The sequence below is a fragment of the Tamandua tetradactyla genome, chromosome 14 (assembly GCF_023851605.1).
Source record: "Tamandua tetradactyla isolate mTamTet1 chromosome 14, mTamTet1.pri, whole genome shotgun sequence".
Taxonomy (NCBI): Eukaryota; Metazoa; Chordata; class Mammalia; order Pilosa; family Myrmecophagidae; genus Tamandua; species Tamandua tetradactyla.
Window position 1 is genome coordinate 91,371,049 of NC_135340.1, and position 13,816 is coordinate 91,384,864.

Below are 13,816 nucleotides of genomic sequence, written 5' to 3' on the forward strand. Positions count from 1 at the left end.
TGCAGGCGCCTGATTAACGTGATAAAGCTACTTTGGGAAGGAGGAGGGATAATGTGGGTTATAAGAAATGATTTGGCCTTGAAGAATGAGGATGAAAGATGGCAGAAACGTGAATGCGCAATGCAAATTCAGTCCCCTCAAAAAAGTGGGTGCCCCCCTTCACACCCACTAGAATGGCTAATAATAAACAAATAAATTAGTTAAGGGCCACGATGGCTCACCAGGCAGAGCTCTCATCTGCCATGCTGGAGACCCAGGTTCGATTCCTGGTGCCTGCCCATGCAAAAAAAAATAAAAAATAACGAGCATTGGAGCGGACGTGGGGAAATAGGAGCATCTGTTTATTGTTGGTGGAAGTGTAAAATGGTGCATCCACACAGTTTGAGGGTTCCTCAGAAAGTTAAGTGTGGGATTACCGTGTGACCCGGCAATGCTATTTCCAGCGGAGACCCCAAAGGTTTGGAGGCAGGGACTTGCACAGGTATTTGTGCACCAATGTTCCTGGTTGCAAAACATGGAACTGATGCAAAACATGCAAAAACTGATGAATGGACGTAGTTGACACACACGATAGGGTATTATTTAACCTTTTAAAGAACTAAAGATACATGTGACAACACGGATGAAACTTAAAGACGTCATGTTGCATGAAACAAACCAGGCACAAAAGGACAAGTGTTATATGATCTCAATGATATGAAATTAGAATAAGCGAATTCATGGTCAGAAGCTAGAGTACAGTTTGGTAGGGGCCAGCGTTGGGGGTAGGGGGTGGAGAGTTAATATTTAATGGGCACAGGGCTTCTGTTGGGGCGATGGAAAAGGTTTGGTAATGGATGGTGCTGATGGTAACACAACATTGTAAATGTAATTAACAGCGCTGAAGTATGTATTTGAATGTGGTTAGAAGGAGAAATACATGCTACTAGAATAAAGATTTAAAAACCAATAACAATAGGACTGGACCAACACAAAAGGTGAATTCTAACGTAAACTATAGACTGTAGTTCGTAGTATATTGTTATATACTATACTGTAATATTGTTGACAATATACAGTTTCATCGATGGTAACAAAGCTACCACACGATGCAAAGTGTCTATGATAGGGAAAACTGTGTGTATGGAAGGAGTATATGGGAACTCTGTATTTTCTGCATGATTTTTCTGCAAACTTGCAATATATCTAATAAAAAATAAAATAAAATGTACAGGGAGGGAATGAGAAGAGAAAGGAAAAATATATCTATATCTCATATTTCAAAAACTGAGAGCTTTGTCATACTTTTTCATCCTTTTTTCCTATATTACACTGTAATCTTATGTTAAAACAAAAGAAAAGAGAAGCAGGGGGGTGGGGAGCCAAATCTCTGCAGCCGGCACTGTAGGGGGCAGATCCCCCAAAGATGCAGCGGGGCCCAGTCCAGGATGGCTGCCAAATCTTAACTCTTGCTTCTGTGATCTTCTCCCAGGGCATGGGAAAAGCCCTGGGCATGCATTCTCTATGATGAATGAATGAATGAGTGAGTGAGTGAGTGAAGGGGGCCTTCCTAGGGCGTGGCCTGTCACCAGGAAGGTCTTGACCACCCCCTGGCCATCACTCAGAAGGCCTCAGGGGGCAGTGGGTGGCGTACAGAAGTGAGGGGGTGCCGTTTTCAAAAGCTCTGTCCTTAGGCGCCATGAGGTAACACCAAGAATGAGCAGGAATTAGCATGATTTGCTGGATCTTGGAATGCACTGTCCTAAGACAGGAACCTCGCTGCCTCATGCTGCGGTGGACATCACAACTGCCCACGTCACAATCCCCTACTGATTTCAGCCCCCAGTCCCCCACCCCCGCCCCCATGGCACCAAGGGGGTTTATTAGAGGACCCCAGCCTGAGGGGTTGACCTGGACCCTGCATGGGGAGACGCCCCTCCTGGAAACTGGCCTCCTCCATAGGTTTCTTCACCTTGACTGAGCCAGGTGCCTCCCACATGTCCAGCATCCATAGGGCTGGCGAACCCAGCATTACATAAATCCTGCAAGTCCACCAGCGCAAAAGTGAAGGCCAACCACCAAAGGCCAAAGGAGGGCAGGTTAGCCAGTCGTCGTGGTCCAGGTTAGTTAAACGGAGGGAATGCAGGAGGATGAAGGACCCAAACAGGGTCCAATTCAGAAAAGTGGGAAAGAAGTGTCAGCTCTGGCAGCCCGGTCCTCGGATTCTGGCAGGGAAGCAGAATCCACATCTGCTGTCCCAGTTCTGATGGAAGCCACCTGCGATAGACTGTCACGTTGGGGGGCCTACGGATCTCGTCTCTTTATGCCCAAGCCTTCGCGTGGCCCGTCCCATTCTGGCCTTGGTCGTGTCGCTTGCGTGGGCCGATGGCTAATGTCTCACATTAGCAAGTATGAGACAAGCAGAGGCTTATCCTCTTGGAGCCCAGCTGCCAGGCTGCCAGGCAGTCCAGGCTGTCCCGTGTGTGCGTGAGAGAAAGAGAGAGGTCACGGCCAGGGGCCCTGGAGGCACCCAGCCAAGCTCTCAGCTGAATCAGCCACATGAGTGACCCCAGCCCGCTCCAAATGCAGCAGGGAGGCCACTAAGGCAACCCACAAAAGAGCAAGAAATGATGTCTTTGTTTTAGCCACAGAGGTTTGGGATGGCTTATTCTGCAGCAATAAGTGGTCTTAGGCTTTTATAAAAACGAGATGGTACATTCTCCATCTCCAGGGATATTCAGTAAAAAAAAAAACCCAATGAAGCAGGGAGGGGAACTGTAGAGACAATTTTTGTATTGAGTAGGGTGCTGGACTAAGATTACAGAAATGATCCAGCAAAGCTTGTCTAAATTATACCCAATTTCAAACATTCTGCGCTGTGGTCACTGTCAACCAGGAAAATATTCCGGTACTGGCCCTGACTCAGCTAGGCTGTGAAGTGTAGTAGGTCCAGAGACCAGGTCTGGACTCAGACTGTGTGTTCAAATCCTGGCTCCACTACCTCCATGCTGTGTGATATTAGGTAAGTGACTTAACCAATCTGAGTCTTACTTTCCTCAACTATAAAGTGGAGACAGCTGTGGTACCTGCTATGCACAGGGAGATTGTGAGGACTGAATGAAGCAATGCATATAAAGATGTTGGGTTAGTGGCTGGGGATGTAGAAGTTACCTAGGATTGCTCGTAACGGTAACAGTCACTACCTCTCAGATGGCTTCTCCCACTACAGCAGCTTTCAAAACCTTGCAACGCCACATGTCCAGATTTCTGGTTCATTGAATCTGGTCTCAGGAGTGAAGGTGACCTCTGAGGACCTCTCAAGGTTATAAGACTCTGGGGCCCCTTCCTTCTCTCTCTCCCATCCTTCCTGTCCCACTACCAGGACATTTCTCCACTTCTCAAGGAGGGGCCCAAGGATGTCAAGTGTCGTGAGCAGAAGTGGAAACAGCCGGGCCTGTACTACTGGGCCAGGAATCCTTTCCAGGGTGCCCCACTGGCTGGACCCAGGCCAAAACCCTGAGGCTGCAGGAGGAAGGGCTGGGTTCCCTGAAGGGCCAAGGAGCACAGGAAGAGGGAAGATAAAAGGAGGAAACCCACTGCGTTCAGTCCAGGGAAGTGGTCACGCGGGGAGAAGAGAATGACAGTCTCCAGACAACTCACAGGCTTGGGAGAGGTAAGATGGCGATAGCGCTAGATGATCTTTGAGTTTCCTTCTAAGTGTCTGACTCCTGTAAACTAGACCCTTAACAGCTGGTGATGTGTGCTCTCAAGTAACCAGAATATTGACTAATGAACCAAAGTCAGCTGTGTGGGTGTCTGAGTGTGACCCCGAGAAGGCCCCCTGCCCCCCACCGCCCTTCCTGTGAGTGGTAGGTTTGGTTAGAAAGATGGCACCGATGGGGGCTTGGTTAGATCCCAGGGGGCCGTGGAGGGCCATGGGCGTACCCGGTACAGGCTCTGCGTGGGCACTGGGCACTCGAGGGCGCGCCAGCCCCCGTGGGCCTCCCTTCCCAGGCCTAGTCGTCTGGTCCCCGCCCCCATCCTGGAACCGAACCCCGCTGGTACCTCAGGGACCCAGTCCCACGTGCCAGCCCGCGGGGGCTGGAACTCTGAAATCCATGTCTGGGTTGGGGCCGTGGTTCTCAACCAGGGGGCATTTGGCAATGTCTGGAGATTGGGGTGGGGGCTGTGACTAATAGCTACTGGGCGGGGGCAGGGGTGCTGTGAACACGCCTCTGTGCACAAGAGAGGCCCCCCCCCCCCCAGCAAAACAGCCTCTGGTCTAACCTGTCGGTAGTGCTGAGGTTGAGAAAGCCTGGAAAGGGGAGCGGACAGCCCCCTTAGGCTCCCCCAGACAGCACAGCCTTAGGGTTTCAGCCCCTCCAATCTTGAAGTGGTTCTCACCTTGCTTTTATGTTGCTGATGGGGCCATAGGGGGAGAGGAGGCAGTTTGACCAGTGTGGAGTCCAGTCATTCCTGTGTCCTCAAACCAAAAACTGGTTTTCCAGATGGTGCAAGCATTCCTGATAATGCAGCTAGAAATGGGGTGGGAGAGAGGCTTCCTGTATCCTTTAATCTACTGGATCTAAAAATTCATTGAAAAGGTGTTCTAGTTTGCTAGCTGCTGGCATGCAATACATCAGAAACTGAACAGCTTTGAAAAAGGGGAATTTATTAAGTTGCAAGTTTACAGCTCTAAGGCTGTGAAAATAACCCAATTAACGCAAGCCTATAGAAATGTCCAATCAAAGGCTTCCAGGGAAAGATACTTTGGTTTAAGAAGGCCGATGACATTCAAGCTTTCTCTTTCAAATGGAAAGGCACATGGTGGACATGGCAGCGTCTGCTAGCTTTCTCTCCAGGCTTCTTGTTTCATAAAGCTCCCCCGGGGGCATTTTCCTTCTTCATCTCCAAAGGTCTCTGGCTGTGTGGGTTCTGTAGCTCTTTCCAAAATGGTTCCCTCTTAAAGGGCTCCGGTAAGCAACCCCATCTGGAATGGGTGGAGACACATCTCCATGGAAACCATCTACTCTAAAGTTACCACCCACAATTGGGTGGGTCGCATCTCCATGGATAATCATAAAGCTCCCACCCAGCATATTGAATGAGGATTAAAGGACATGGCTTTTCTGGGGTCCACCACAGATTCAAACCAGCACACAAAGACATTCACTGCAGCACTGTTGATAACCGCAAAAAATCTGAATCAACCTAAATGTCCATTAATAGGGAGCAGATAAATAAACTGACATATACAATAAATAGAATAATATGCAGCTGTTAACAAGTGCAAGGTGATTCTAAGTATAAGGATATGAAACAATCTCCAAGCTATATTAAGGGATACCAGCAAGAGGCAGGAACAATGTGGTTTATGAAGGTTGCGTGAAAACTTTCCTAATTTTTATATAAACATGTGCTGTATATACGGAGACACTCAGAGTGGATACCCAAGAATCCAGGAGAAGCTGTTTCTTGGGAGGCGACCTGGGAGCTGGCAGCAGGAGAGAGATTTACTCTTCAATCTATGTCTTTTTGTATCTCTTGAATTTTATGCACTGTGCATGGATTTCCTATTTTAAAAACATGAAAAGTGCTCCGCGATTACTGTCTGGGGTAAGTTTTCCAGATCAGGAGGCCAGCCCTCCAAGCTCACTCTGCCGGGAAGAGCTGAGGCAAAGCCGACCAGCCGGGCCAGCTTGTCCCCAAATCGATGCTTTTACCCAGGGGTGGGACTACCCACCCATCCCGCCCCCGCCGGTCCCCATTCCCACCCCGGGAGATTTGGAAATGTCAGGGGGCGTTTGAGAAGGGAGAGGTTTAAGAACAGGGAAGCACTCTGGAGCTCGGTGGCCAGGGTCTAGGAATGCCAAGTGTCCTGCAGTGGGCAGGACAGCCCTGCGAAAGGAAGAATCTTCCAGTCCCCACAGCTGGAATCCTCCAGTTCCTCCTTGAGGAACACAGCTGGATGTCGTGCCCATCTGACACGAGTCCCTTCCAGCCCCGCCCCGATGGGCTCGCAGTCTTGCAGGGAGATGAGTTCTCCGAGAGATGGAGCGAGAAGCTCAGTGACAGGCGTGTGCTCAGGCCAGGCCTGCGCAGGGACGGTGCCTGCAGACGTGCTGCAAGCGGAAGGCACCGCTGGGGCAAGTTGTTAAATTTCAGGTTCAGTGGATTCTTTGTCTCCCTCTAAGCTTGCATGAAGGAAGCGGTGTGGTGTAGAAAGAGTGCTTGATTGCCCAAAGGCTTTAAAGTGTTGACTTGATCCTGACCTGCTGTGCAAGTGTGGCAACTGACTTGACCTCTCTGGGTGGCATGGAAATTGTGCCCCCTCCCCGCCCCGAGACAAGTTTAAATCCTTACCTCAGTCCTGTGAATGCAAACTTTCTGTAAATGGGATCTTTGAGGATGTTAGGACTTGAGATGAGGCCAAATAGGATTGGCGGGGGGCCCCGATGCGATATGACTGGTGTCCTTACGAGGAGAGGGAATCTGGGCCACAGGAGGCAGAGAGGGAGACGTCCGTGGGATGGGGGCAGAGATTGGGTTACGCCGAGAAGCGCTGTGGATGGCTGGAACCCATCAGAAGGGTGGTGAGAGCAGGGGACGGATGCTCCCCTTTACAAAGAAGCATGGCCACGCTGACACCTTCGTCTGAGACTTCCAGCCTCCAGAGTCATGAGCCAGTAAATTGCAGTGTAAACCATCTAGCGTGTGGCACTCGTTACAGCAGCCCTGGGAACTGAAACCCGGGGCTCTGATACCTTCGTAGGCATTGAAAGAGGGGATAATGTGGCAAGGGTGGGATGAAGTAGGAGTACAAGTGCCTAGCTCTGGTCCAAGGGAAGGCATTTTATACAATGCATCATAAAGCCATGGTCAACAAACTAATGCTTTTCCCTTTTAAATCTTGGCTGTGGCTTCCAAAGGCCGCCTGGAGGTTGATCTAACAGCCCAGGTGCAGGGTCCAGCCTTGGCTGCCCAACAAATTGAGATTGAGCTTTTACTGCATCTCCAGCAAAGCCAGCCAGGGTGAAAAATGAGCCCGGAGAGAGCAAATCTGCTTCCTGTTGGCTGCAACTCCTCGGAGTCCTGGAGAAGCCATCCATTTCGAGCCAGATGTTGAGACAGAGAAGGGGCAGCCCCAACAGTTTGATGGGGTCACCTGCCGGTCAGGCCCCGCAAGCTGTGTTCCCTTGGGAGAGAAGGGGTTGATGGTTCCATTGGTCAAGATGTCAAGTTGAAATTAATCTACATAAATGTCAAGCCTACCCTGCAAGCAAAAATGAGGAGGTTCGTCATTGCAGAAATCCTGTCTGCTTTACAAGGTACAGGCATTTTATCTACAAGGCTTGGATTTCTTTTTTCCTTTTTTTTTTAACCACTTGGCTCACACGCCGCACAATCCATTCAAAGTGTACAATCCAGGACTCTTGGTAAAATCACAGAGTTGTGTATTCATCACCACAGTCAATCTGAGGACTCACTCATCACTCCAAAATAGAAAACCTACACTTCTTATATCCCCTATTATTGATACCTATTATTGGTACAATTCCTGAAAGAGTATTACGTATTACTGGGAACTATAGTCCATAGTTTGCACTTGTTGTCTTTTTTCCCATATACCACCCCATTATTAACACCTAGTAATAATGACATGCATTTGTTCTAGATCTGTAGGAACATTCTTATACTTGTACAATTAACCACAGTCATCGTCCCCAGAAGGGTTCTCTGTGTTGTGCAGCCCCATGTTTCATTCTCTGACTTTCCTTCTGGTGACATACATGACCCTAAACCTCCCCTTTCAGCCATAATCACGCCCGTAATTCAGCACAGTTAACTACACTCGTAGTAATGGGCTACCATCACCTTACCCATTTCCCAATATATACCATTGACCTTATTAAAAAGTCTGAATAAACTAAGTCTCAGCTGCACATTCTCTACTCTCCTTCGTCTTCTGGTAACCTACCATCTAGATTTTAACTCTAAGAGTTGGCTCATTCAATTAGATCATATAAATAAGAGCGTGCAATATTTGTCCTTTTCTGTTGGCTTATTTCACTCAACATGACGTCCTCAAAGTTTCCTCGATAGTTGTTGCATGATGTATCAGGACTTCACTCCTTCTCACTGCCAAATGACATCCCATTGTTTGCTGGTGGCCCTGCCTTCTGAGCTCTAGCTAATCATGGGTCTAGCCCTGCAATTCCTCATCTTTGAAACCTTCCCCAACTCTCTGCGAGGACCTGGGGGTGCATCTCTTGATGTCTTCTCCTGCTTCCCCTTTGCCTTTTGTCAACCCAGCCAGTGAAATTTCTCTAGTTCCAAAAACAGAAAGAAGCAGCCAGGAGGATCCTAATGAAAGAAGAATTTGAGGAAGTTTCCCCTTGTGTCAACACAGCAGGCAATATTGTTTTGCAGAAAAGAGGCCTTCAAGGCAGACCCCTGAGGTTGGAACCCCATTATCCAAATGAATGCAGAAAGTCATTTAATCCCTGGCTTCAGTTTTTTCATCTGCAAAATGAAACTGCCAATCTTTACATTCAAGCGTGTGGTGAAGGCTAAATTAGATGAGTCATGTAAATGGAGGGCCAATAATACTTGCCCATTTCGACTTAAAAAAATTGGGCTGCAAATTGGTTTAAACCAAAGGAATATGTAGGCTCACAAAACTCCAAAGTCTGGCAGCTGACTCAGAGGATGACGGGAAATTCTGTCCACATTCTGACTGCCACTCACCTTAGATCTCATAATCCTCATTCGACGCTCAGTTGCAGTTGCAACTTCAGCGAAATCCTCTTGGGCTGTCTGAAGGCACCCCCCCCCCCCCCGCCCCACGCCCCACGCCTCTTTTGCACAGTTCATGCTTACTTTAGCCAGACAGCCTAAAACTAAAAAATCCAATTCCACTTTTAATCCTTGGGTTCAGTAAAGAAGATTAAACATATCTTTAAATAGCTGCTGCTTTTTTCTTTTTTATGGAAATGCAGAGAAAATTGGGGTTTGCTAGGGCAGAGCTTTCTTTACCAGAGTGTGTGAGAGCTGAGCCCTCGGTACCGTCCTCAGGATATCCCCCCACGGCCAGGGCAGCGGACAATGGCAAGGGAGGGTGGGCGGAGCCCCTGGGGTGGGGCGGCAAAGCCAAAGGCCCCATCCCCAGACAGAAGAGGCAGGACAGCTGAGCCCCACGGTTCAGGAATTCTCTCGGCCTGGGCGGGATCTGAGCTCTGAGCCTGGGAGGCGAGGACAGGGAGCTGAGCTGGTGCAGTGCTCAGCCTGAGATGCCTGCCCACCTCTGCTGCCGAGACACAGGCGTGGGATGCCCGTTCAACAGCACCCCACCGAAGAGGGAAACAGGAACGAAAATGTATTTCCCTGGATCTGGACCCACCCATCCGATGGCCAGCTGTGGATGGCCCACGGGCCCCTCGAGTTCACACGTGCGAACCCAGCCCCGCTACCTTACTCAATGCCCACCGCTCTTCCTCGCACGTGTCGTGGCCCCTCCGATCCTGCAAACATCCTAACGGGGGGCCTCTCGAGCCCCACCCCGACCCCCTGCAGTGGCCACTGCTCACCAAGTGCTGTTGATTCCATCGTCACAGCTCTCAACTGTCCCTTCCTACCCCTCCCCGTCCCCTCTCACCTGAATTGGTCTTTCTGGCCCTAGAGTTGCCCCCTCCAATCTTCTCTCTGCAGCTTCTAGCACACCGATTATGTCTCGCTCTTCACCTCCTCCAAAACCATCAATGGCTCCCTATCGCCTACAGAATAAAGTCAGAATTCTCACCAGGCACACAAGGCCCGCGACTTGTTCTGTTTTCGTTTGCAGTGGATTATGCGCCCCATTCCTTTGCTTACACACCCTTCTCTTTCCCCTGAAGTTCTGCTCATTTTCCAGGTTCAGTTTCAACGCTACCTCCTGCAGGCACCTCCTTGGGCTGGGGGCGGTGGTGGTGGGGGGTGTAGTCCAAATAATGTTTTCCTCCTTCCTGCCACCACCCTTTGCACAGCCCTATTTCAGTAAGTTTTTCATTTTGCCCAGAGCAGAGAGGAGGGAAGCCGTCAGCTACCCCAGATGACGCATTCACGTGTTACACCAGATATTAGACAGTGATTTTACACATGTGATCTCATTGAATCTGACAGCAGGGAGAAGCGGTTTTATCCCCATTTCACAGACACAGATCCCGAGGCTCAGAATGGGGGAGGCGTTTGTTCAAGTAGGTCCGATTCTGTCTCCTCTGTCTCCAAGTCCCACGCAGTTTCTCTTGTCCTCTCAGACCAAGGCAGCCGCGGGAGGGGCGAGCCCTGATAGAGAACCCCTGGAGAGCCATCTGCTCACTTTACCTAAAGGGCCTAGTGACTGCAGAGCGGGCTGGCAGAGCACACTCCTGTGATCACTAATTCCTGTTTGTCTTGCCTCCCGCCCGGCCCCCGCCCTCCCATTGCCCGCCATGAAGGAGGGCCCCAGCCCCATGCAGGGCTGCATAATTTCCTGAATGTCACCAAACACATCTGTCACTCCCAGAGCTTCCCGGGGGCACCGGGGGAGGCTCGGAGCATATGGCCCCGGAGCCCGCTGTGAGATCCCATTGCTGCTTTCAGCTAATTGACTCTAAAGCACGGAAAGTGATTGGGGAGGGGTCCCTGCGCCCATGTCCCCGTGATGGGGGGGTGGAAGGGAAGGACAGCATCCTGACAACCTCTGCGCACCTCCTCGGCTCTGCTCCTCACCGAGTACACCCCCTCTTGTGCCTCGGCCCTGGGGGATGCAGAAGGGCTCACTCAGGTCAGACACAGCAATCACTGTGGCGGGCCAAGTTTTGAGCTATTAACTTAGTGTTTTTCTCTCCTCCCTTCTTAAGTCAGGAGTCAGCTCTGGATTTCAGTGTGGTTGGGGGGAGGGAATGGGCTAGGAGAGGGAGGAAGGGCTGGGGAGGGCAGGGGGAGGGAGCTACCCCCCTCCTGCCCCCACCCATGGAAGACTGCAAGACTCAGACCAGGGCACCTAGTGTGTCTGGGCTGCTCCTAGGCCCCCGCCCTGGGCTGGAAAGGCCCGGGGTCTCAGTGGTCACCGGGGTGGAAAGACAACAGAGGACCAGATGTCTCCCCATACCGCAGAGCCCCTGACTTCACATCAGACCGCATGTGGTAGTTAGATTCAGGTGTCAACTTGGCCAGGTGAAGGCACCTAGTTCTGTAGCTGTGGGCATGAGCCAATGGTACGTGAACCTCATCTGTCACTGATTGCATGTGCAGTCGGCTAGGAGGTGTGCCTGCTGCAATGAATGATGTTTGACTTAATTGGCTGGTGCTTAAATGAGAGACTCAACATAGCACAGCCCAAGCAGCTCAGCATTCCTCATCTCAGCACTTGCAGCTCAGCCCAGGCCTTTGGAGATGCAGAAAGGAATCACCCCAGGGAAAGTTGTTGGAACCCAGAGGCCTGGAGAGAAGGCCAGCAGAGATCGCCCTGTGCCTTTCCACATAAGAAAGAACCTCAGATGAAAGTTAGCTGCCTTTCCTCTGAAGAACTGACAAAATAAATCCCCTTTAATTAAAAGCCAATCCTTCTCTGGTCTGTTGCATTCCAGCAGCTAGCAAACTAGAATGCCGCAGAACTGAGGCTTAGCTCCTGGGGAGGAGGGCAGGTGCCTGGAGCTGAGATTGGGCTGGAGTCAGGCCCAGGGCCCATGCTTCCCACAGCCTGAGGGCTGTTCCAGCCGGGTCTCTGGGAGGCCAACCCCGGCTGTGTCCGAGTGGACTTGGAGCCTCCTAGGGCCACTGCACCTTTACTGGAAACTTCTGGATGGAAGGACATTTTATACCCACCACCTCTCCCCTCTGGGTCTGACAGCACTTGCCGGGGCTGGGGTCCTGTGATTGTCAGGAAATCAGGTAGGGGCCCGGAGGAGGTGAGGGCCAGGGGAGGGGTGGAGGGGCGCCTCTGCTGGTGCTTCAGAGAGGCAGGTCAGCACCCAGTTTCTGTTACCTTCTGAACAGGGCCACCCATTCAGGAGACCCCAGGGCTTCTCAAGTGCCTGCCACTGCAGAAGGACTTACAAAATGGTTAAGGCAGCCCACAAAACAGGAAACCCTATAGAATACCGGCAGGTATTCTAAATACGTCTTTCCCTGAGAAATTCAAATGGAATCAGGTTAATTCATTATATTTTCTTAAAAAAAGACTCACATTTGACTGCGCATCAAACCTCAGTGGGGTTTTTTGGGGGGGATCTGGAGGAGGGGTTTACACAAGCCACACAGCAAAACTTCCCCCAATCTCCTTTCAACATTTCTTTCCTCAGCCTCACCCATTCCAATAGTTGCCCAAATCTCTGTTCCTCCTTTCTCATGCTCACTCTCAAACTCAAATCTGAGCCGTCCTTCACCAGCCTTCCCTGCTCTCTCCTGGAGATCCTCCACCTTTTTTCACATTGACCAATTTGGCCTCTCTTTGCTTCTCCAGTTCTGCCCCTCAGGCCACAATGGTGTCCTGCAAACCTGCTTAGTGGGCATCAGTGAGGCCAGCTCAGGGAAGCTCCCATAGCAGCTCCAGGCAGAGTTGCGCAAGCAGGGCCCAAGATGTCTGCAGGGAGCTTTGCCACCTCCTCGGGCCTCACCTGCCTGCCCAGCCTGCCCCAGGTGCCCCCTGCTTGGGGCTTGCAGAAGCAGGGCCAGCCCTCAGAGTCCAGCTGGGGTTGGGGGACCCCTAAGCCAGAAAGAGGGTGCAGACAAGGCTGGTGCAGGCCTAACGGTGGGCTGGAGCCCTCCCTGGTGCCTCGGCCTGCTGCCCAGTGGCCCCCCCACCACCACGTCCCCATGCCACCCACTTGCCTTCTGCTGCCATGTTGAAGGGTCCGGGCTGCCAGGGGCCCTAGAGGGTACCAGTGGATGAATCCAACTCCCTCAAGGTGGGGCATGAAGGCCCCGAAAGGGCTAGGGACCCTCCCGAGGGCTCATTGCTTCCTGCAGAAGTGGTTAGAACCCAAGTCTCCTGACTTCCAGGCTAGCATTTCCCTTCCCACGACAAAGGTGTTGAATACTTTCTAAGCTATGGAGTGGAGTGGGTGTGGCTGAAGTGGATGGAATTGAATACTGAAATTGTGGGCGTTATTTGCATTTTTAAATGGACACAGAGATCAAGACATCTTTTTTATTCTGTCTGCTTTGTTTGCTTCTTCCCTTCTCTCTTTCTTCCCTCCCTCCCCAGGCCTGTGCATACAGGAGACCAAGAATTCATTGCAGGGTAGCATGCTCAGAAACAAGACCACAGCAAAGAGGGGATTAAGGCTAAGGCCGTGCAAAGACCCTGGGGCAGGCACAAGGGAGCGAGGCTTGTGGACTCTGGGGCAGCCTGTTTACCCAGCTGGGCACACAGCAGACAGCAGCCAAGCCTTTCTGACAGCTCCACGGCAGGGTGGCAGGTTGTGGGGAGGTGGGCATACACTGGAGGCTCCATACTTCCACCCTGCTGGTACATGCCACAGTTCTTCCCAGCCATGCACCTCTCCTCACCAGCAAGCACCCGCCCTCCCTGCCTGGGAAGTGCTGCTCCAGTCTTGCCTTCTTCCTCACCCAACCCTCCTGCTGAATTTTCAATTCTTTCATTAAAAAAACACTTGGGCCATGAAAATTTGCATGCATTTACCTGCTTTCTGTAGAGGTTTTAATATCAGATGATTTCCCATAAATTTACCACCTTATCTCATTTAAATAGCAAGTCTTTTGGGGGGGGCAGGGAAAGAGCTTTTTTTAGCCCCCTCACTGAATTCCCCACAGTTTCTAAAATCATTTCTGCACCCAGTGAGACAGCTGTCCTGAA

General features: G+C 51.0%; 1 long non-coding RNA gene across 1 annotated transcript; it reads left to right on the top strand.

Moving 5' to 3' along the window:
• The first annotated feature begins 1,841 nt into the window (after positions 1-1,841).
• Positions 1,842-13,305, top strand: LOC143655239 (uncharacterized). The gene is made up of 3 exons (XR_013162127.1): positions 1,842-2,101; positions 3,362-3,652; positions 13,205-13,305. It is a non-coding gene; the product is annotated as an uncharacterized LOC143655239 (long non-coding RNA).
• The last annotated feature ends 511 nt before the right edge of the window (positions 13,306-13,816 follow it).